Genomic DNA, 23,467 nt, shown 5'->3' on the forward strand with positions numbered 1-23,467 from the left:
CCAAAGTGGGAATCGAACCCACTACAGGAAACTGGCGCAGGTTGACATTGCCATTGTGTTTCCAACTGAGCTAATCAGGTTCCTACCTCAGTAACTGTTGAATTTGGTTAATGTAATGAATGTGTTTGTTGAATGCGAATGCGTAATCAAAGTGGTGGAAATTGCTTAATGTAATGAATGTTGAATGCGAATGACAAAAGTTACAAATGATAACCGTTGAAAATGATAACCGGGAAGGATAAAGAGTAAAATAAATAATGACGCCCAATGTGGGAATCGAACTGACGCGGGTTTTGATACCACTCGGGAAAGATGCTCGTGTACTGGAATCACTTGTGTTTCCCACGAGCTAATTGAGTCCCTTTCTTTTAGTGGTTGAATTTGGTTAATGTGATGAATGTGTTTGTTGAATGCGAATACGTAATCAAAGTGGTGGAAATTGCTTAATGTAATGAATGTTGAATGCGAATGTTAGTTACAAATGATAAGCGTTGAAAATGATAAGCGGGAAGAATAAAGAGTAGAATAATTAATGACGCCCAATGTGGGAATCGAACCCACTACAGGAAACTGGCTCGGGTTGACATTGCCATTAAGAATGAATGGGGAAATAAAAGGCACAAATTTGCTAATTACTTAAAAACGGTAAATGTTATGAAGGGGAAAAAAGGTGGCAAGCTTGCCATGAATTTTTGAAACGTGTGAAAGTTTGAACGAGGTGAATCGGTTGAAGCATGTGGGAGTAGTTAGATGTCAAAAAAGTGGGAGGAATAAGTTGTTTAATAATAACTAGAATTGCAATTTCGGAAGAAATTGCGTGTGAAGGCGAAGGCAGATGTTAATTTACAAACGTTAAGCGTTAAAAATGATGAGCGGGAAGAATAGAAATGGAAAATAAATTATTGTGAAATGAATGGTAAAATGTTACAAATACATGTTAAAAAAAGGTACAAATGATAAGGGTTAAAAATGAAATGTTACAAATGTTACAAAAAAGGTACAAATGATAAGGGGGAAGAATAAAGAGTAAAATAATTTATGACGCCCAAAGTGGGAATCGAACCCACTACAGGAAACTGGCGCAGATTGACATTGCCATTGTGTTTCCAACTGAGCTAATCAGGGTCCTACCTAAGTCATTGTTGAAATTGGTTAATGTAATGAATGTGTTTGTTGAATGCGAATGCGTAATCAAAGTGGTGGAAATTGCTTAATGTAATGAATGTTGAATGCGAATGACAAAAGTTACAAATGATAACCGTTGAAAATGATAACCGGGAAGGATAAAGAGTAAAATAAATAATGACGCCCAATGCGGGAGTCGAACTGACGCGGGTTTTGATACCACTCGGGAAAGATGCTCGTGTACTGGAATCACTTGTGTTTCCCACGAGCTAATTGAGTCCCTTACTATTTTGTGGTTGAAATTGGTTAATGTAATGAATGTGTTTGTTGAATGCGAATACGTAATCAAAGTGGTGGAAATTGCTTAATGTAATGAATGTTGAATGCGAATGTTAGTTACAAATGATAAGCGTTGAAAATGATAAGCGGGAAGAATAAAGAGTAAAATAATTAATGACGCCCAATGTGGGAATCGAACCCACTACAGGAAACTGGCTCGGGTTGACATTGCCATTAAGAATGAATGGGGAAATAAAAGGCACAAATTTGCTAATTACTTAAAAACGGTAAATGTTATGAAGGGGAAAAAAGGCGGCAAGCTTGCCATGAATTTTTGGAACGTGTGAAAGTTTGAACGAGGTGAATCGGTTGAAGCATGTGGGAGTAGTTGGATGTCAAAAAAGTGGGAGGAATAAGTTGTTTAATAAAAATAATAACTAGAATTGCAATTTCGGAAGAAATTGCGTGTGAAGGCGAAGGCAGATGTTAAGTTACAAACGTTAAGCGTTAAAAATGATGAGCGGGAAGAATACAAAGGGAAAATAGATAATTGTGAAATAAATGGGAAAATGTTACAAATACATGTTACAAAAAGGTACAAATGATAAGCGTTAAAAATGAAACGTTACAAATGTTACAAAAAAGGTACAAATGATAAGCGTTGAAAATGATAAGGGGGAAGAATAAAGAGTAAAATAATTTATGACTCCCAATGTGGGAATCGAACCCACTACAGGAAACTGGCTCGGGTTGACATTTCCATTGTGTTTCCGACTGAGCTAATGAGGATCCTTCCTTCTTGCTGGTTGAATTTGGTTAATGTAATGAATGTGTTTGTTGAATGCGAATGCGTAATCAAAGTGGTGGAAATTGCTTAATGTAATGAATGTTGAATGCGAATGACAAAAGTTACAAATGATAACCGTTGAAAATGATAACCGGGAAGGATAAAGAGTTAAATAAATAATGACGCCCAATGTGGGAATCGAACTGACGCGGGTTTTGATACCACTCGGGAATGATGCTCGTGTACTGGAATCACTTGTGTTTCCCACGAGCTAATTGAGTCCCTTACTATGTCGTGGTTGCAATTGGTTAATGTAATGAATGTGTTTGTTGAATGCGAATACGTAATCAAAGTGGTGGAAATTGCTTAATGTAATGAATGTTGAATGCGAATGTTAGTTACAAATGATAAGCGTTGAAAATGATAAGCGGGAAGAATAAAGAGTAAAATAATTAATGACGCCCAATGTGGGAATCGAACCCACTACAGGAAACTGGCTCGGGTTGACATTGCCATTAAGAACTAGAATTGCAATTTCGGAAGAAATTGCGTGTGAAGGCGAAGGCAGATGTTAAGTTACAAACGTTAAGCGTTAAAAATGATGAGCGGGAAGAATACAAAGGGAAAATAGATAATTGTGAAATAAATGGGAAAATGTTACAAATACATGTTACAAAAAGGTACAAATGATAAGCTTTAAAAATGGAACGTTACAAATGTTACAAAAAAGGTACAAATGATAAGCGTTGAAAATGATAAGGGGGAAGAATAAAGAGTAAAATAATTTATGACTCCCAATGTGGGAATCGAACCCACTACAGGAAACTGGCTCGGGTTGACATTTCCATTGTGTTTCCGACTGAGCTAATGAGGATCCTTCCTTCTTGCTGGTTGAATTTGGTTAATGTAATGAATGTGTTTGTTGAATGCGAATGCGTAATCAAAGTGGTGGAAATTGCTTAATGTAATGAATGTTGGATGCGAATGACAAAAGTTACAAATGATAACCGTTGAAAATGATAACCGGGAAGGATAAAGAGTAAAATAAATAATGACGCCCAATGTGGGAATCGAACTGACGCGGGTTTTGATACCACTCGGGAATGATGCTCGTGTACTGGAATCACTTGTGTTTCCCACGAGCTAATTGAGTCCCTTACTATGTCGTGGTTGCAATTGGTTAATGTAATGAATGTGTTTGTTGAATGCGAATACGTAATCAAAGTGGTGGAAATTGCTTAATGTAATGAATGTTGAATGCGAATGTTAGTTACAAATGATAAGCGTTGAAAATGATAAGCGGGAAGAATAAAGAGTAAAATAATTAATGACGCCCAATGTGGGAATCGAACCCACTACAGGAAACTGGCTCGGGTTGACATTGCCATTAACAATGAATGGGGAAATAAAAGGCACAAATTTGCTAATTACTTAAAAACGGTAAATGTTATGAACGCGACAAATACTGGCAAGCGTGCCATGAATTTTTGGAACGTGTGAAAGGTTGAACGAGGTGAATCGGTTGAAGCATGTGGGAGTAGTTAGATGTCAAAAAAGTGGGAGGAATAAGTTGTTTAATAATAAAGTACAATATCAATGTGTGAAGGCCTTCGCCTTCACACAATGAATGGGGAAATAAAAGGCACAAATTTGCTAATTACTTAAAAACGGTAAATGTTATGAACGCGAAAAATACTGGCAAGCGTGCCATGAATTTTTGGAACGTGTGAAAGTTTGAACGAGGTGAATGGGTTGAAGCATGTGGGAGTAGTTAGATGTCAAAAAAGTGGGAGGAATAAGTTGTTTAATAATAAAGTACAATATCAATGTGTGAAGGCCTTCGCCTTCACACAATAAAGTAGAATAACAATGTGTGAAGGCCTTCGCCTTCACACAACTAGAATTGCAAATTGCGTGTGAAGGCGAAGGCAGATGTTAATTTACAAACGTTAAGCGTTAAAAATGATGAGCGGGAAGAATATAAAGGGAAAATAAATAATTGTGAAATAAATGGGAAAATGTTACAAATACATGCTACAAAAAGGTACAAATGATAAGCGTTAAAAATGAAATGTTACAAATGTTACAAAAAAGGTACAATTGATAAGGGGGAAGAATAAAGAGTAAAAAAATGTATGACGCCCAACGTGGGAATCGAACCCACTACATGAAACTGACTCGGGTTATCATTGCCATTGTGTTTCCAACTGAGCTAATCAGGTAACTTCTTTGGTGATGGTTGAATTTGGTTAATGTAATGAATGTGTTTGTTGAATGCGAATGCGTAATCAAAGTGGTGGAAATTGCTTAATGTAATGAATGTTGAATGCGAATGACAAAAGTTACAAATGATAACCGTTGAAAATGATAACCGGGAAGGATAAAGAGTAAAATAAATAATGACGCCCAATGTGGGAATCGAACTGACGCGGGTTTTGATACCACTCGGGAATGATGCTCGTGTACTGGAATCACTTGTGTTTCCCACGAGCTAATTGAGTCCCTTACTATGTCGAGGTTGAAATTGGTTAATGTAATGAATGTGTTTGTTGAATGCGAATACGTAATCAAAGTGGTGAAAATTGCTTAATGTAATGAATGTTGAATGCGAATGTTAGTTACAAATGATAAGCGTTGAAAATGATAAGCGGGAAGAATAAAGAGTAAAATAATTAATGACGCCCAATGTGGGAATCGAACCCACTACAGGAAACTGGCTCGGGTTGACATTGCCATTAAGAATGAATGGGGAAATAAAAGGCACAAATTTGCTAATTACTTAAAAACGGTAAATGTTATGAACGCGAAAAATACTGGCAAGCATGCCATGAATTTTTGGAACGTGTGAAAGTTCGAACGAGGTGAATCGGTTGAAGCATATGGGAGTAGTTGGATGTCAAAAAAGTGGGAGGAATAAGTTGTTTAATAAAAATAACTAGAATTGCAATTTCGGAAGAAATTGCGTGTGAAGGCGAAGGCAGATGTTAATTTACAAACGTCAAGCGTTAAAAATGATGAGCGGGAAGAATGAAAAGGGCAAGAAATAATTGTGAAATAAATGGGAAAATGTTACAAATACATGTTACAAAAAGGTACAAATGATAAGCGTTAAAAATGAAATGTTACAAATGTTACAAAAATGGTACAAATGATAAGCGTTGAAAATGATAAGGGGAAGAATGAAGGGTAAAATAATTTATGATGCCCAATGTGGGAATCGAACCCACTACAGGACACTGGCTCGGGTTGACATTGCCATTGTGTTTCCGACTGAGCTAATGAGGCTTCTTCCTTCATGCTGGTTGAATCTGGTTAATGTAATGAATGTGTTTGTTGAGTGCGAATGCGTAATCAAAGTGGTGGAAATTGCTTAATGTAATGAATGTTGAATGTGAATGACAAAAGTTACAAATGATAACCGTTGAAAATGATAACCGGGAAGGATAAAGAGTAAAATAAATAATGACGCCCAACGTGGGAATCGAACTGACGCGGGTTTTGATACCACTCCGGAAAGATGCTCGTGTACTGGAATCACTTGTGTTTCCCACGAGCTAATTGTGTCCCTGTCTACATACTGGTTGAAATTGGTTAATGTAATGAATGTGTTTGTTGCATGCGAATACGTAATCAAAGTGGTGGAAATTGCTTAATGTAATGAATGTTGAATGCGAATGTTAGTTACAAATGATAAGCGTTGAAAATGATAAGCGGGAAGAATAAAGAGTAAAATAATTAATGACGCCCAATGTGGGAATCGAACCCACTACAGGAAACTGGCTCGGGTTGACATTGCCATTAAGAATGAATGGGGAAATAAAAGGCACAAATTTGCTAATTACTTAAAAACGGTAAATGTTATGAACGCGAAAAATACTGGCAAGCGTGCCATGAATTTTTGGAACGTGTGAAAGGTTGAACGAGGTGAATCGGTTGAAGCATGTGGGAGTAGTTAGATGTCAAAAAAGTGGGAGGAATAAGTTGTTTAATAATAAAGTACAATATCAATGTGTGAAGGCCTTCGCCTTCACACAACTAGAATTGCAATTTCGGAAGAAATTGCGTGTGAAGGCGAAGGCAGATGTTAATTTAGAAACGTTAAGCGTTAAAAATGATGAGCGGGAAGAATGAAAAGGGAAAGAAATAGTTGTGAAATAAATGGGAAAATGTTACAAATACATGTTACAAAAAGGTACAAATGATAAGCGTTAAAAATGAAATGTTACAAATGTTACAAAAAAGGTACAAATGATAAGCGTTGAAAATGATAACCGGGAAGGATAAAGAGTAAAATAATTTATGACGCCCAATGTGGGATTTGAACCCACTACAGGACACTGGCTCGGGTTGACATTGCCATGGTGTTTCCGATTGAGCTAATGAGGCTTCTTCCTTCATGCTGGTTGAATCTGGTTAATGTAATGAATGTGTTTGTTGAATGCGAATGCGTAATCAAAGTGGTGGAAATTGCTTAATGTAATGAATGTTGAATGCGAATGACAAAAGTTACAAATGATAACCGTTGAAAATGATAACCGGGAAGGATAAAGAGTAAAATAAATAATGACGCCCAATGTGGGAATCGAACTGACGCGGGTTTTGATACCACTCGGGAAAGATGCTCGTGTACTGGAATCACTTGTGTTTCCCACGAGCTAATTGTGTCCCTGTCTACATACTGGTTGAAATTGGTTAATGTAATGAATGTGTTTGTTGAATGCGAATACGTAATCAAAGTGGTGGAAATTGCTTAATGTAATGAATGTTGAATGCGAATGTTAGTTACAAATGATAAGCGTTGAAAATGATAAGCGGGAAGCATACAGAGTAAAATAATTAATGACGCCCAATGTGGGAATCGAACCCACTACAGGAAACTGGCTCGGGTTGACATTGCCATTAAGAATGAATGGGGAAATAAAAGGCACAAATTTGCTAATTACTTAAAAACGGTAAATGTTATGAACGCGAAAAATACTTGCAAGCGTGCCATGAATTTTTGGAACGTGTGAAAGTTTGAACGAGGTGAATCGGTTGAAGCATGTGGGAGTAGTTGGATGTCAAAAAAGTGGGAGGAATAAGTTGTTTAATAATAACTAGAATTGCAATTTCGGAAGAAATTGCGTGTGAAGGCGAAGGCAGATGTTGATTTACAAACGTTAAGCGTTAAAAATGATGAGCGGGAAGAATAGAAAGGGAAAATAAATTATTGTGAAATAAATGGGAAAATGTTACAAATACATGTTACAAAAAGGTACAAATGATAAGCGTTAAAAATGAAATGTTACAAATGTTACAAAAAAGGTACAAATGATAAGCGTTGAAAATGATAAGGGGAAGGATAAAGAGTAAAATAAATAATGACGCCCAATGTGGGAATCGAACTGACGCGGGTTTTGATACCACTCGGGAAAGATGCTCGTGTACTGGAATCACTTGTGTTTCCCACGAGCTAATTGTGTCCCTGTCTACATACTGGTTGAATTTGGTTAATGTAATGAATGTGTTTGTTGAATGCGAATACGTAATCAAAGTGGTGGAAATTGCTTAATGTAATGAATGTTGAATGCGAATGTTAGTTACAAATGATAAGCGTTGAAAATGATAAGCGGGAAGAATAAAGAGTAAAATAATTAATGACGCCCAATGTGGGAATCGAACCCACTACAGGAAACTGGCTCGGGTTGACATTGCCATTAAGAATGAATGGGGAAATAAAAGGCACAAATTTGCTAATTACTTAAAAACGGTAAATGTTATGAACGCGAAAAATACTGGCAAGCGTGCCATGAATTTTTGGAACGTGTGAAAGTTTGAACGAGGTGAATCGGTTGAAGCATGTGGGAGTAGTTAGATGTCAAAAAAGTGGGAGGAATAAGTTGTTTAATAATAAAGTACAATATCAATGTGTGAAGGCCTTCGCCTTCACACAACTAGAATTGCAATTTCGGAAGAAATTGCGTGTGAAGGCGAAGGCAGATGTTAAGTTACAAACGTTAAGCGTTAAAAATGATGAGCGGGAAGAATACAAAGGGAAAATAGATAATTGTGAAATAAATGGGAAAATGTTACAAATACATGTTACAAAAAGGTACAAATGATAAGCGTTAAAAATGAAACGTTACAAATGTTACAAAAAAGGTACAAATGATAAGGGGGAAGAATAAAGAGTAAAATAATTTATGACGCCCAAAGTGGGAATCGAACCCACTACAGGAAACTGGCGCAGGTTGACAATGCCATTGTGTTTCCAACTGAGCTAATCAGGTTCCTACCTCAGTACCTGTTGAATTTGGTTAATGTAATGAATGTGTTTGTTGAATGCGAATGCGTAATCAAAGTGGTGGAAATTGCTTAATGTAATGAATGTTGAATGCGAATGACAAAAGTTACAAATGATAACCGTTGAAAATGATAACCGGGAAGGATAAAGAGTAAAATAAATAATGACGCCCAATGTGGGAATCGAACTGACGCGGGTTTTGATACCACTCGGGAATGATGCTCGTGTACTGGAATCACTTGTGTTTCCCACGAGCTAATTGAGTCCCTTACTATGTCGTGGTTGCAATTGGTTAATGTAATGAATGTGTTTGTTGAATGCGAATACGTAATCAAAGTGGTGGAAATTGCTTAATGTAATGAATGTTGAATGCGAATGTTAGTTACAAATGATAAGCGTTGAAAATGATAAGCGGGAAGAATAAAGAGTAAAATAATTAATGACGCCCAATGTGGGAATCGAACCCACTACAGGAAACTGGCTCGGGTTGACATTGCCATTAAGAATGAATGGGGAAATAAAAGGCACAAATTTGCTAATTATTTAAAAACGGTAAATGTTATGAACGCGAAAAATACTGGCAAGCGTGCCATGAATTTTTGGAACGTGTGAAAGGTTGAACGAGGTGAATCGGTTGAAGCATGTGGGAGTAGTTAGATGTCAAAAAAGTGGGAGGAATAAGTTGTTTAATAATAAAGTACAATATCAATGTGTGAAGGCCTTCGCCTTCACACAACTAGAATTGCAATTTCGGAAGAAATTGCGTGTGAAGGCGAAGGCAGATGTTAAGTTACAAACGTTAAGCGTTAAAAATGATGAGCGGGAAGAATACAAAGGGAAAATAGATAATTGTGAAATAAATGGGAAAATGTTACAAATACATGTTACAAAAAGGTACAAATGATAAGCGTTAAAAATGAAACGTTACAAATGTTACAAAAAAGGTACAAATGATAAGCGTTGAAAATGATAAGGGGGAAGAATAAAGAGTAAAATAATTTATGACTCCCAATGTGGGAATCGAACCCACTACAGGAAACTGGCTTGGGTTGACATTTCCATTGTGTTTCCGACTGAGCTAATGAGGACCCTTCCTTCTTGCTGGTTGAATTTGGTTAATGTAATGAATGTGTTTGTTGAATGCGAATGCGTAATCAAAGTGGTGGAAATTGCTTAATGTAATGAATGTTGAATGCGAATGACAAAAGTTACAAATGATAACCGTTGAAAATGATAACCGGGAAGGATAAAGAGTAAAATAAATAATGACGCCCAATGTGGGAATCGAACTGACGCGGGTTTTGATACCACTCGGGAATGATGCTCGTGTAGTGGAATCACTTGTGTTTCCCACGAGCTAATTGAGTCCCTTACTATGTCGTGGTTGCAATTGGTTAATGTAATGAATGTGTTTGTTGAATGCGAATACGTAATCAAAGTGGTGGAAATTGCTTAATGTAATGAATGTTGAATGCGAATGTTAGTTACAAATGATAAGCGTTGAAAATGATAAGCGGGAAGAATAAAGAGTAAATTAATTAATGACGCCCAATGTGGGAATCGAACCCACTACAGGAAACTGGCTCGGGTTGACATTGCCATTAAGAATGAATGGGGAAATAAAAGGCACAAATTTGCTAATTACTTAAAAACGGTAAATGTTATGAACGCGAAAAATACTGGCAAGCGTGCCATGAATTTTTGGAACGTGTGAAAGGTTGAACGAGGTGAATCGGTTGAAGCATGTGGGAGTAGTTAGATGTCAAAAAAGTGGGAGGAATAAGTTGTTTAATAACTAGAATTGCAATTTCGGAAGAAATTGCGTGTGAAGGCGAAGGCAGATGTTAATTTACAAACGTTAAGCGTTAAAAATGATGAGCGGGAAGAATAGAAAGGGAAAATAAATTATTGTGAAATAAATGGTAAAATGTTACAAATACATGTTACAAAAAGGTACAAATGATAAGCGTTAAAAATGAAATGTTACAAATGTTACAAAAAAGGTACAAATGATAAGGGGGAAGAATAAAGAGTAAAATAATTTATGACGCCCAAAGTGGGAATCGAACCCACTACACGAAACTGGCGCAGGTTGACATTGCCATTGTGTTTCCAACTGAGCTAATCAGGGTCCTACCTCAGTAACTGTTGAATTTGGTTAATGTAATGAATGTGTTTGTTGAATGCGAATGCGTAATCAAAGTGGTGGAAATTGCTTAATGTAATGAATGTTGAATGCGAATGACAAAAGTTACAAATGATAACCGTTGAAAATGATAACCGGGAAGGATAAAGAGTAAAATAAATAATGACGCCCAATGTGGGAATTGAACTGACGCGGGTTTTGATACCACTCGGGAAAGATGCTCGTGTACTGGAATCACTTGTGTTTCCCACGAGCTAATTGAGTCCCTTTCTTTTAGTGGTTGAATTTGGTTAATGTGATGAATGTGTTTGTTGAATGCGAATACGTAATCAAAGTGGTGGAAATTGCTTAATGTAATGAATGTTGAATGCGAATGTTAGTTACAAATGATAAGCGTTGAAAATGATAAGCGGTAAGAATAAAGAGTAGAATAATTAATGACGCCCAATGTGGGAATCGAACCCACTACAGGAAACTGGCTCGGGTTGACATTGCCATTAAGAATGAATGGGGAAATAAAAGGCACAAATTTGCTAATTACTTAAAAACGGTAAATGTTATGAAGGGGAAAAAAGGTGGCAAGCTTGCCATGAATTTTTGGAACGTGTGAAAGTTTGAATGAGGTGAATCGGTTGAAGCATGTGGGAGTAGTTAGATGTCAAAAAAGTGGGAGGAATAAGTTGTTTAATAATAAGAATAAAAAAAATAATAATAATAAAGTAGAATAACAATGTGTGAAGGCCTTCGCCTTCACACAATAAAGTACAATATCAATGTGTGAAGGCCTTCGCCTTCACACAACTAGAATTGCAATTTCGGAAGAAATTGCGTGTGAAGGCGAAGGCAGATGTTAATTTAGAAACGTTAAGCGTTAAAAATGATGAGCGGGAAGAATAGAAAGGGAAAATAAATTATTGTGAAATAAATGGGAAAATGTTACAAACACATGTTACAAAAAGGTACAAATGCACATGTACAAAAATGAAATGTTACAAATGTTACAAAAAAAGGTACAAATGATAAGGGGAAAGAATAAAGAGTAAAATAATTTATGACGCCCAAAGTGGGAATCGAACCCACTACAGGAAACTGGCGCGGGTTGACATTGCCATTGTGTTTCCAACTGAGCTAATAAGGCTCCTTTCTCAGTAATGGTTGAATTTGGTTAATGTAATGAATGTGTTTGTTGAATGCGAATGCGTAATCAAAGTGGTGGAAATTGCTTAATGTAATGAATGTTGAATGCGAATGACAAAAGTTACAAATGATAACCGTTGAAAATGATAACCGGGAAGGATAAAGAGTAAAATAAATAATGACGCCCAATGTGGGACTCGAACTGACGCGGGTTTTGATACCACTCGGGAAAGATGCTCGTGTACTGGAATCACTTGTGTTTCCCACGAGCTAATTGAGTCCCTTTCTTTTAGTGGTTGAGTTTGGTTAATGTAATGAATGTGTTTGTTGAATGCGAATACGTAATCAAAGTGGTGGAAATTGCTTAATGTAATGAATGTTGAATGCGAATGTTAGTTACAAATGATAAGCGTTGAAAATGATAAGCGGGAAGAATAAAGAGTAAAATAATTAATGACGCCCAATGTGGGAATCGAACCCACTACAGGAAACTGGCTCGGGTTGACATTGCCATTAAGAATGAATGGGGAAATAAAAGGCACAAATTTGCTAATTACTTAAAAACGGTAAATGTTATGAAGGGGAAAAATACTGGCAAGCGTGCCATGAATTTTTGGAACGTGTGAAAGTTTGAACGAGGTGAATTGGTTGAAGCATGTGGGAGTAGTTTGATGTCAAAAAAGTGGGAGGAATAAGTTGTTTAATAATAAAGTACAATATCAATGTGTGAAGGCCTTCGCCTTCACACAACTAGAATTGCAATTTCGGGAGAAATTGCGTGTGAAGGCGAAGGCAGATGTTAAGTTACAAACGTTAAGCGTTAAAAATGATGAGCGGGAAGAATACAAAGGGAAAATAGATAATTGTGAAATAAATGGGAAAATGTTACAAATACATGTTACAAAAAGGTACAAATGATAAGCGTTAAAAATGAAACGTTACAAATGTTACAAAAAAGGTACAAATGATAAGCGTTGAAAATGATAAGGGGGAAGAATAAAGAGTAAAATAATTTATGACTCCCAATGTGGGAATCGAACCCACTACAGGAAACTGGCTCGGGTTGACATTTCCATTGTGTTTCCGACTGAGCTAACGAGGATCCTTCCTTCTTGCTGGTTGAATTTGGTTAATGTAATGAATGTGTTTGTTGAATGCGAATGCGTAATCAAAGTGGTGGAAATTGCTTAATGTAATGAATGTTGAATGCGAATGACAAAAGTTACAAATGATAACCGTTGAAAATGATAACCGGGAAGGATAAAGAGTAAAATAAATAATGACACCCAATGTGGGAATCGAACTGACGCGGGTTTTGATACCACTCGGGAATGATGCTCGTGTACTGGAATCACTTGTGTTTCCCACGAGCTAATTGAGTCCCTTACTATGTCGTGGTTGCAATTGGTTAATGTAATGAATGTGTTTGTTGAATGCGAATACGTAATCAAAGTGGTGGAAATTGCTTAATGTAATGAATGTTGAATGCGAATGTTAGTTACAAATGATAAGCGTTGAAAATGATAAGCGGGAAGAATAAAGAGTAAAATAATTAATGACGCCCAATGTGGGAATCGAACCCACTACAGGAAACTGGCTCGGGTTGACATTGCCATTAAGAATGAATGGGGAAATAAAAGGCACAAATTTGCTAATTACTTAAAAACGGTAAATGTTATGAACGCGAAAAATACTGGCAAGCGTGCCATGAATTTTTGGAACGTGTGAAAGGTTGAACGAGGTGAATCGGTTGAAGCATGTGGGAGTAGTTAGATGTCAAAAAAGTGGGAGGAATAAGTTGTTTAATAATAAAGTACAATATCAATGTGTGAAGGCCTTCGCCTTCACACAACTAGAATTGCAATTTCGGAAGAAATTGCGTGTGAAGGCGAAGGCAGATGTTAATTTACAAACGTCAAGCGTTAAAAATGATGAGCGGGAAGAATAAAAAGGAAAAATAAATTATTGTGAAATAAATGGGAAAATGTTACAAATACATGTTACAAAAAGGTACAAATGATAAGCGTTAAAAATGAAATGTTACAAATGTTCACGACAAAAGTTACAAATTATAACCGTTGAAAATGATAACCGGGAAGGATAAAGAGTAAAATAAATAATGACGCCCAATGTGGGAATCGAACTGACGCGGGGTTTGATACCACTCGGGAATGATGCTCATGTACTGGAATCACTTGTGTTTCCCACGAGCTAATTGAGTCCCTTACTATGTTGTGGTTGAAATTGGTTAATGTAATGAATGTGTTTGTTGAATGCGAATACGTAATCAAAGTGGTGGAAATTGCTTAATGTAATGAATGTTGAATGCGAATGTTAGTTACAAATGATAAGCGTTGAAAATGATAAGCGGGAAGAATAAAGAGTAAAATAATTAATGACGCCCAATGTGGGAATCGAACCCACTACAGGAAACTGGCTCGGGTTGACATTGCCATTAAGAATGAATGGGGAAATAAAAGGCACAAATTTGCTAATTACTTAAAAACGGTAAATGTTATGAACGCGAAAAATACTTGCAAGCGTGCCATGAATTTTTGGAACGGGTGAAAGTTTGAACGAGGTGAATCGGTTGAAGCATGTGGGAGTAGTTGGATGTCAAAAAAGTGGGAGGAATAAGTTGTTTAACTAGAATTGCAATTTCGGAAGAAATTGCGTGTGAAGGCGAAGGCAGATGTTAAGTTACAAACGTTAAGCGTTAAAAATGATGAGCGGGAAGAATACAAAGGGAAAATAGATAATTGTGAAATAAATGGGAAAATGTTACAAATACATGTTACAAAAAGGTACAAATGATAAGCGTTAAAAATGAAACGTTACAAATGTTACAAAAAAGGTACAAATGATAAGCGTTGAAAATGATAAGGGGGAAGAATAAAGAGTAAAATAATTTATGACTCCCAATGTGGGAATCGAACCCACTACAGGAAACTGGCTCGGGTTGACATTTCCATTGTGTTTCCGACTGAGCTAACGAGGATCCTTCCTTCTTGCTGGTTGAATTTGGTTAATGTAATGAATGTGTTTGTTGAATGCGAATGCGTAATCAAAGTGGTGGAAATTGCTTAATGTAATGAATGTTGAATGCGAATGACAAAAGTTACAAATGATAACCGTTGAAAATGATAACCGGGAAGGATAAAGAGTAAAATAAATAATGACGCCCAATGTGGGAATCGAACTGACGCGGGTTTTGATACCACTCGGGAATGATGCTCGTGTACTGGAATCACTTGTGTTTCCCACGAGCTAATTGAGTCCCTTACTATGTCGTGGTTGCAATTGGTTAATGTAATGAATGTGTTTGTTGAATGCGAATACGTAATCAAAGTGGTGGAAATTGCTTAATGTAATGAATGTTGAATGCGAATGTTAGTTACAAATGATAAGCGTTGAAAATGATAAGCGGGAAGAATAAAGAGTAAAATAATTAATGACGCCCAATGTGGGAATCGAACCCACTACAGGAAACTGGCTCGGGTTGACATTGCCATTAAGAATGAATGGGGAAACAAAAGGCACAAATTTGCTAATTACTTAAAAACGGTAAATGTTATGAACGCGAAAAATACTGGCAAGCGTGCCATGAATTTTTGGAACGTGTGAAAGTTTGAACGAGGTGAATCGGTTGAAGCATGTGGGAGTAGTTAGATGTTAAAAAAGTGGGAGGAATAAGTTGTTTAATAAAAATAATAATAACTAGAATTGCAATTTCGGAAGAAATTGCGTGTGAAGGCGAAGGCAGATGTTAAGTTACAAACGTTAAGCGTTAAAAATGATGAGCGGGAAGAATACAAAGGGAAAATAGATAATTGTGAAATAAATGGGAAAATGTTACAAATACATGTTACAAAAAGGTACAAATGATAAGCGTTAAAAATGAAACGTTACAAATGTTACAAAAAAGGTACAAATGATAAGGGGGAAGAATAAAGAGTAAAATACTTTATGACGCCCAAAGTGGGAATCGAACCCACTACAGGAAACTGGCGCAGGTTGACATTGCCATTGTGTTTCCAACTGAGCTAATCAGGTTCCTACCTCAGTAACTGTTGAATTTGGTTAATGTAATGAATGTGTTTGTTGAATGCGAATGCGTAATCAAAGTGGTGGAAATTGCTTAATGTAATGAATGTTGAATGCGAATGACAAAAGTTACAAATGATAAGCGTTGAAAATGATAAGCGGGAAGAATAAAGAGTAGAATAATTAATGACGCCCAATGTGGGAATCGAACCCACTACAGGAAACTGGCTCGGGTTGACATTGCCATTAAGAATGAATGGGGAAATAAAAGGCACAAATTTGCTAATTACTTAAAAACGGTAAATGTTATGAACGCGAAAAATACTGGCAAGCGTGCCATGAATTTTTGGAACGTGTGAAAGTTTGAACGAGGTGAATGGGTTGAAGCATGTGGGAGTAGTTAGATGTCAAAAAAGTGGGAGGAATAAGTTGTTTAATAATAAAGTACAATATCAATGTGTGAAGGCCTTCGCCTTCACACAACTAGAATTGCAATTTCGGAAGAAATTGCGTGTGAAGGCGAAGGCAGATGTTAATTTAGAAACGTTAAGCGTTAAAAATGATGAGCGGGAAGAATGAAAAGGGAAAGAAATAGTTGTGAAATAAATGGGAAAATGTTACAAATACATGTTACAAAAAGGTACAAATGATAAGCGTTAAAAATGAAATGTTACAAATGTTACAAAAAAGGTACAAATGATAAGCGTTGAAAATGATAACCGGGAAGGATAAAGAGTAAAATAATTTATGACGCCCAATGTGGGATTTGAACCCACTACAGGACACTGGCTCGGGTTGACATTGCCATGGTGTTTCCGATTGAGCTAATGAGGCTTCTTCCTTCATGCTGGTTGAATCTGGTTAATGTAATGAATGTGTTTGTTGAATGCGAATGCGTAATCAAAGTGGTGGAAATTGCTTAATGTAATGAATGTTGAATGCGAATGACAAAAGTTACAAATGATAACCGTTGAAAATGATAACCGGGAAGGATAAAGAGTAAATTAAATAATGACGCCCAATGTGGGAATCGAACTGACGCGGGTTTTGATACCACTCGGGAAAGATGCTCGTGTACTGGAATCACTTGTATTTCCCACGAGCTAATTGTGTCCCTGTCTACATACTGGTTGAAATTGGTTAATGTAATGAATGTGTTTGTTGAATGCGAATACGTAATCAAAGTGGTGGAAATTGCTTAATGTAATGAATGTTGAATGCGAATGTTAGTTACAAATGATAAGCGTTGAAAATGATAAGCGGGAAGAATAAAGAGTAAAATAATTAATGACGCCCAATGTGGGAATCGAACCCACTACAGGAAACTGGCTCGGGTTGACATTGCCATTAAGAATGAATGGGGAAATAAAAGGCACAAATTTGCTAATTACTTAAAAACGGTAAATGTTATGAACGCGAAAAATACTGGCAAGCGTGCCATGAATTTTTGGAACGTGTGAAAGGTTGAACGAGGTGAATCGGTTGAAGCATGTGGGAGTAGTTAGATGTCAAAAAAGTGGGAGGAATAAGTTGTTTAATAATAAAGTACAATATCAATGTGTGAAGGCCTTCGCCTTCACACAACTAGAATTGCAATTTCGGAAGAAATTGCGTGTGAAGGCGAAGGCAGATGTTAAGTTACAAACGTTAAGCGTTAAAAATGATGAGCGGGAAGAATACAAAGGGAAAATAGATAATTGTGAAATAAATGGGAAGATGTTACAAATACATGTTACAAAAAGGTACAAATGATAAGCGTTAAAAATGAAACGTTACAAATGTTACAAAAAAGGTACAAATGATAAGCGTTGAAAATGATAAGGGGGAAGAATAAAGAGTAAAATAATTTATGACTCCCAATGTGGGAATCGAACCCACTACAGGAAACTGGCTAGGGTTGACATTTCCATTGTGTTTCCGACTGAGCTAATGAGGATCCTTCCTTCTTGCTGGTTGAATTTGGTTAATGTAATGAATGTGTTTGTTGAATGCGAATGCGTAATCAAAGTGGTGGAAATTGCTTAATGTAATGAATGTTGGATGCGAATGACAAAAGTTACAAATGATAACCGTTGAAAATGATAACCGGGAAGGATAAAGAGTAAAATAAATAATGACGCCCAATGTGGGAATCGAACTGACGCGGGTTTTGATACCACTCGGGAATGATGCTCATGTACTGGAATCACTTGTGTTTCCCACGAGCTAATTGAGTCCCTTACTATGTCGTGGTTGCAATTGGTTAATGTAATGAATGTGTTTGTTGAATGCGAATACGTAATCAAAGTGGTGGAAATTGCTTAATGTAATGAATGTTGAATGCGAATGTTAGTTACAAATGATAAGCGTTGAAAATGATAAGCGGGAAGAATAAAGAGTAAAATAATTAATGACGCCCAATGTGGGAATCGAACCCACTACAGGAAACTGGCTCGGGTTGACATTGCCATTAAGAATGAATGGGGAAATAAAAGGCACAAATTTGCTAATTACTTAAAAACGGTAAATGTTATGAACGCGAAAAATACTGGCAAGGGTGCCATGAATTTTTGGAACGTGTGAAAGGTTGAACGAGGTGAATCGGTTGAAGCATGTGGGAGTAGTTAGATGTCAAAAAAGTGGGAGGAATAAGTTGTTTAATAATAAAGTACAATATCAATGTGTGAAGGCCTTCGCCTTCACACAACTAGAATTGCAATTTCGGAAGAAATTGCGTGTGAAGGCGAAGGCAGATGTTAAGTTACAAACGTTAAGCGTTAAAAATGATGAGCGGGAAGAATACAAAGGGAAAATAGATAATTGTGAAATAAATGGGAAAATGTTACAAATACATGTTACAAAAAGGTACAAATGATAAACGTTAAAAATGAAACGTTACAAATGTTACAAAAAAGGTACAAATGATAAGCGTTGAAAATGATAAGGGGGAAGAATAAAGCGTAAAATAATTTATGACTCCCAATGTGGGAATCGAACACACTACAGGAAACTGGCTCGGGTTGACATTTCCATTGTGTTTCCAACTGAGCTAATCAGGATCCTTCCTTCATGCTGGTTGAATTTGGTTAATGTGATGAATGTGTTTGTTGAATGCGAATGCGTAATCAAAGTGGTGGAAATTGCTTAATGTAATGAATGTTGAATGCGAATGACAAAAGTTACAAATGATAACTGTTGAAAATGATAACCGGGAAGGATAAAGAGTAAAATAAATAATGACGCCCAATGTGGGAATCGAACCCACTACAGGAAACTGGCTCGGGTTGACATTGCCATTAAGAATGAATGGGGAAATAAAAGGCACAAATTTGCTAATTACTTAAAAACGGTAAATGTTATGAACGCGAAAAATACTGGCAAGCGTGCCATGAATTTTTGGAACGTGTGAAAGGTTGAACGAGGTGAATCGGTTGAAGCATGTGGGAGTAGTTAGATGTCAAAAAAGTGGGAGGAATAAGTTGTTTAATAACTAGAATTGCAATTTCGGAAGAAATTGCGTGTGAAGGCGAAGGCAGATGTTGATTTACAAACGTTAAGCGTTAAAAATGATGAGCGGGAAGAATAGAAAGGGAAAATAAATTATTGTGAAATAAATGGGAAAATGTTACAAATACATGTTACAAAAAGGTACAAATGATAAGCGTTAAAAATGAAATGTTACAAATGTTACAAAAAAGGTACAAATGATAAGCGTTGAAAATGATAAGGGGAAGGATAAAGAGTAAAATAAATAATGACGCCCAATGTGGGAATCGAACTGACGCGCGTTTTGATACCACTCGGGAAAGATGCTCGTGTACTGGAATCACTTGTGTTTCCCACGAGCTAATTGTGTCCCTGTCTACATACTGGTTGAATTTGGTTAATGTAATGAATGTGTTTGTTGAATGCGAATACGTAATCAAAGTGGTGGAAATTGCTTAATGTAATGAATGTTGAATGCGAATGTTAGTTACAAATGATAAGCGTTGAAAATGATAAGCGGGAAGAATAAAGAGTAAAATAATTAATGACGCCCAATGTGGGAATCGAACCCACTACAGGAAACTGGCTCGGGTTGACATTTCCATTGTGTTTCCGACTGAGCTAACGAGGATCCTTCCTTCTTGCTGGTTGAATTTGGTTAATGTAATGAATGTGTTTGTTGAATGCGAATGCGTAATCAAAGTGGTGGAAATTGCTTAATGTAATGAATGTTGAATGCGAATGACAAAAGTTACAAATGATAACCGTTGAAAATGATAACCGGGAAGGATAAAGAGTAAAATAAATAATGACGCCCAATGTGGGAATCGAACTGACGCGGGTTTTGATACCACTCGGGAATGATGCTCGTGTACTGGAATCACTTGTGTTTCCCACGAGCTAATTGAGTCCCTTACTATGTCGTGGTTGCAATTGGTTAATGTAATGAATGTGTTTGTTGAATGCGAATACGTAATCAAAGTGGTGGAAATTGCTTAATGTAATGAATGTTGAATGCGAATGTTAGTTACAAATGATAAGCGTTGAAAATGATAAGCGGGAAGAATAAAGAGTAAAATAATTAATGACGCCCAATGTGGGAATCGAACCCACTACAGGAAACTGGCTCGGGTTGACATTGCCATTAAGAATGAATGGGGAAATAAAAGGCACAAATTTGCTAATTACTTAAAAACGGTAAATGTTATGAACGCGAAAAATACTGGCAAGCGTGCCATGAATTTTTTGAACGTGTGAAAGGTTGAACGAGGTGAATCGGTTGAAGCATGTGGGAGTAGTTAGATGTCAAAAAAGTGGGAGGAATAAGTTGTTTAATAATAAAGTACAATATCAATGTGTGAAGGCCTTCGCCTTCACACAATAAAGTACAATATCAATGTGTGAAGGCCTTCGCCTTCACACAACTAGAATTGCAATTTCGGAAGAAATTGCGTGTGAAGGCGAAGGCAGATGTTAATTTAGAAACGTTAAGCGTTAAAAATGATGAGCGGGAAGAATGAAAAGGGAAAGAAATAGTTGTGAAATAAATGGGAAAATGTTACAAATACATGTTACAAAAAGGTACAAATGATAAGCGTTAAAAATGAAATGTTACAAATGTTACAAAAAAGGTACAAATGATAAGCGTTGAAAATGATAACCGGGAAGGATAAAGAGTAAAATAATTTATGACGCCCAATGTGGGATTTGAACCCACTACAGGACACTGGCTCGGGTTGACATTGCCATGGTGTTTCCGATTGAGCTAATGAGGCTTCTTCCTTCATGCTGGTTGAATCTGGTTAATGTAATGAATGTGTTTGTTGAATGCGAATGCGTAATCAAAGTGGTGGAAATTGCTTAATGTAATGAATGTTGAATGCGAATGACAAAAGTTACAAATGATAACCGTTGAAAATGATAACCGGGAAGGATAAAGAGTAAAATAAATAATGACGCCCAATGTGGGAATCGAACTGACGCGGGTTTTGATACCACTCGGGAAAGATGCTCGTGTACTGGAATCACTTGTATTTCCCACGAGCTAATTGTGTCCCTGTCTACATACTGGTTGAAATTGGTTAATGTAATGAATGTGTTTGTTGAATGCGAATACGTAATCAAAGTGGTGGAAATTGCTTAATGTAATGAATGTTGAATGCGAATGTTAGTTACAAATGATAAGCGTTGAAAATGATAAGCGGGAAGAATAAAGAGTAAAATAATTAATGACGCCCAATGTGGGAATCGAACCCACTACAGGAAACTGGCTCGGGTTGACATTGCCATTAAGAATGAATGGGGAAATAAAAGGCACAAATTTGCTAATTACTTAAAAACGGTAAATGTTATGAACGCGAAAAATACTGGCAAGCGTGCCATGAATTTTTGGAACGTGTGAAAGGTTGAACGAGGTGAATCGGTTGAAGCATGTGGGAGTAGTTAGATGTCAAAGAAGTGGGAGGAATAAGTTGTTTAATAATAAAGTACAATATCAATGTGTGAAGGCCTTCGCCTTCACACAACTAGAATTGCAATTTCGGAAGAAATTGCGTGTGAAGGCGAAGGCAGATGTTAATTTACAAACGTTAAGCGTTAAAAATGACGAGCGGGAAGAATAAAAAGGGAAAAGAAATAATTGTGAAATAAATGGGAAAATGTTACAAATACATGTTACAAAGAGGTACAAATGATAAGCGTTAAAAATGAAATGTTACAAATGTTACAAAAAAGGTACAAATGATAAGCGTTGAAAATGATAAGGGGAAGAATAAAGAGTAAAATAATTTATGACGCCCAATGTGGGAATCGAACCCACTACAGGAAACCGGCGCGGGTTGACGTTGCCATTGTGTTTCCGACTGAGCTAAACAGGTTCCTTCCTTAGTGATGGTTGAATTTGGTTAATGTAATGAATGTGTTTGTTGAATGCGAATGCGTAATCAAAGTGGTGGAAATTGCTTGTTGCGAATGACAAAAGTTACAAATGATAACCGTTGAAAATGATAACCGGGAAGGATAAAGAGTAAAACAAATAATGACGCCCAATGTGGGAATCGAACCGACGCGGGTTTTGATACCACTCGGGAAAGCCTCTCGTGTTCTAGAATCACTTGTGTTTCCCACGAGCTAATTGGGTCCCTTTCGTAACAGTGGTGGAATTTGGTTAATGTAATGAATGTGTTTGTTGAATGCGAATACGTAATCAAAGTGGTGAAAATTGCTTAATGTAATGAATGTTGAATGCAAATGTTAATTACAAATGATAAGCGTTGAAAATGATAGGCGGGAAGAATAAAGAGTAAAATAATTAATGACGCCCAATGTGGGAATCGAACCCACTACAGGAAACTGGCTCGGGTTGACATTTCCATTGTGTTTCCGACTGAGCTAATGAGGATCCTTCCTTCTTTCTGGTTGAATTTGGTTAATGTAATGAATGTGTTTGTTGAATGCGAATGCGTAATCAAAGTGGTGGAAATTGCTTAATGTAATGAATGTTGAATGCGAATGACAAAAGTTACAAATGATAACCGTTGAAAATGATAACCGGGAAGGATAAAGAGTAAAATAAATAATGACGGCCAATGTGGGAATCGAACTGACGCGGGTTTTGATACCACTCGGGAATGATGCTCGTGTACTGGAATCACTTGTGTTTCCCACGAGCTAATTGAGTCCCTTACTATGTCGTGGTTGCAATTGGTTAATGTAATGTATGTGTTTGTTGAATGCGAATACGTAATCAAAGTGGTGGAAATTGCTTAATGTAATGAATGTTGAATGCGAATGTTAGTTACAAATGATAAGCGTTGAAAATGATAAGCGGGAAGAATAAAGAGTAAAATAATTAATGACGCCCAATGTGGGAATCGAACCCACTACAGGAAACTGGCTCGGGTTGACATTGCCATTAAGAATGAATGGGGAAATAAAAGGCACAAATTTGCTAATTACTTAAAAACGGTAAATGTTATGAACGCGAAAAATACTGGCAAGCGTGCCATGAATTTTTGGAACGTGTGAAAGTTTGAACGAGGTGAATCGGTTGAAGCATGTGGGAGTAGTTAGATGTTAAAAAAGTGGGAGGAATAAGTTGTTTAATAAAAATAACTAGAATTGCAATTTCGGAAGAAATTGCGTGTGAAGGCGAAGGCAGATGTTAAGTTACAAACGTTAAGCGTTAAAAATGATGAGCGGG

The sequence above is a fragment of the Syngnathus typhle genome, linkage group LG4, assembly GCF_033458585.1.
Source record: "Syngnathus typhle isolate RoL2023-S1 ecotype Sweden linkage group LG4, RoL_Styp_1.0, whole genome shotgun sequence".
Classification (NCBI taxonomy): domain Eukaryota; kingdom Metazoa; phylum Chordata; class Actinopteri; order Syngnathiformes; family Syngnathidae; genus Syngnathus; species Syngnathus typhle.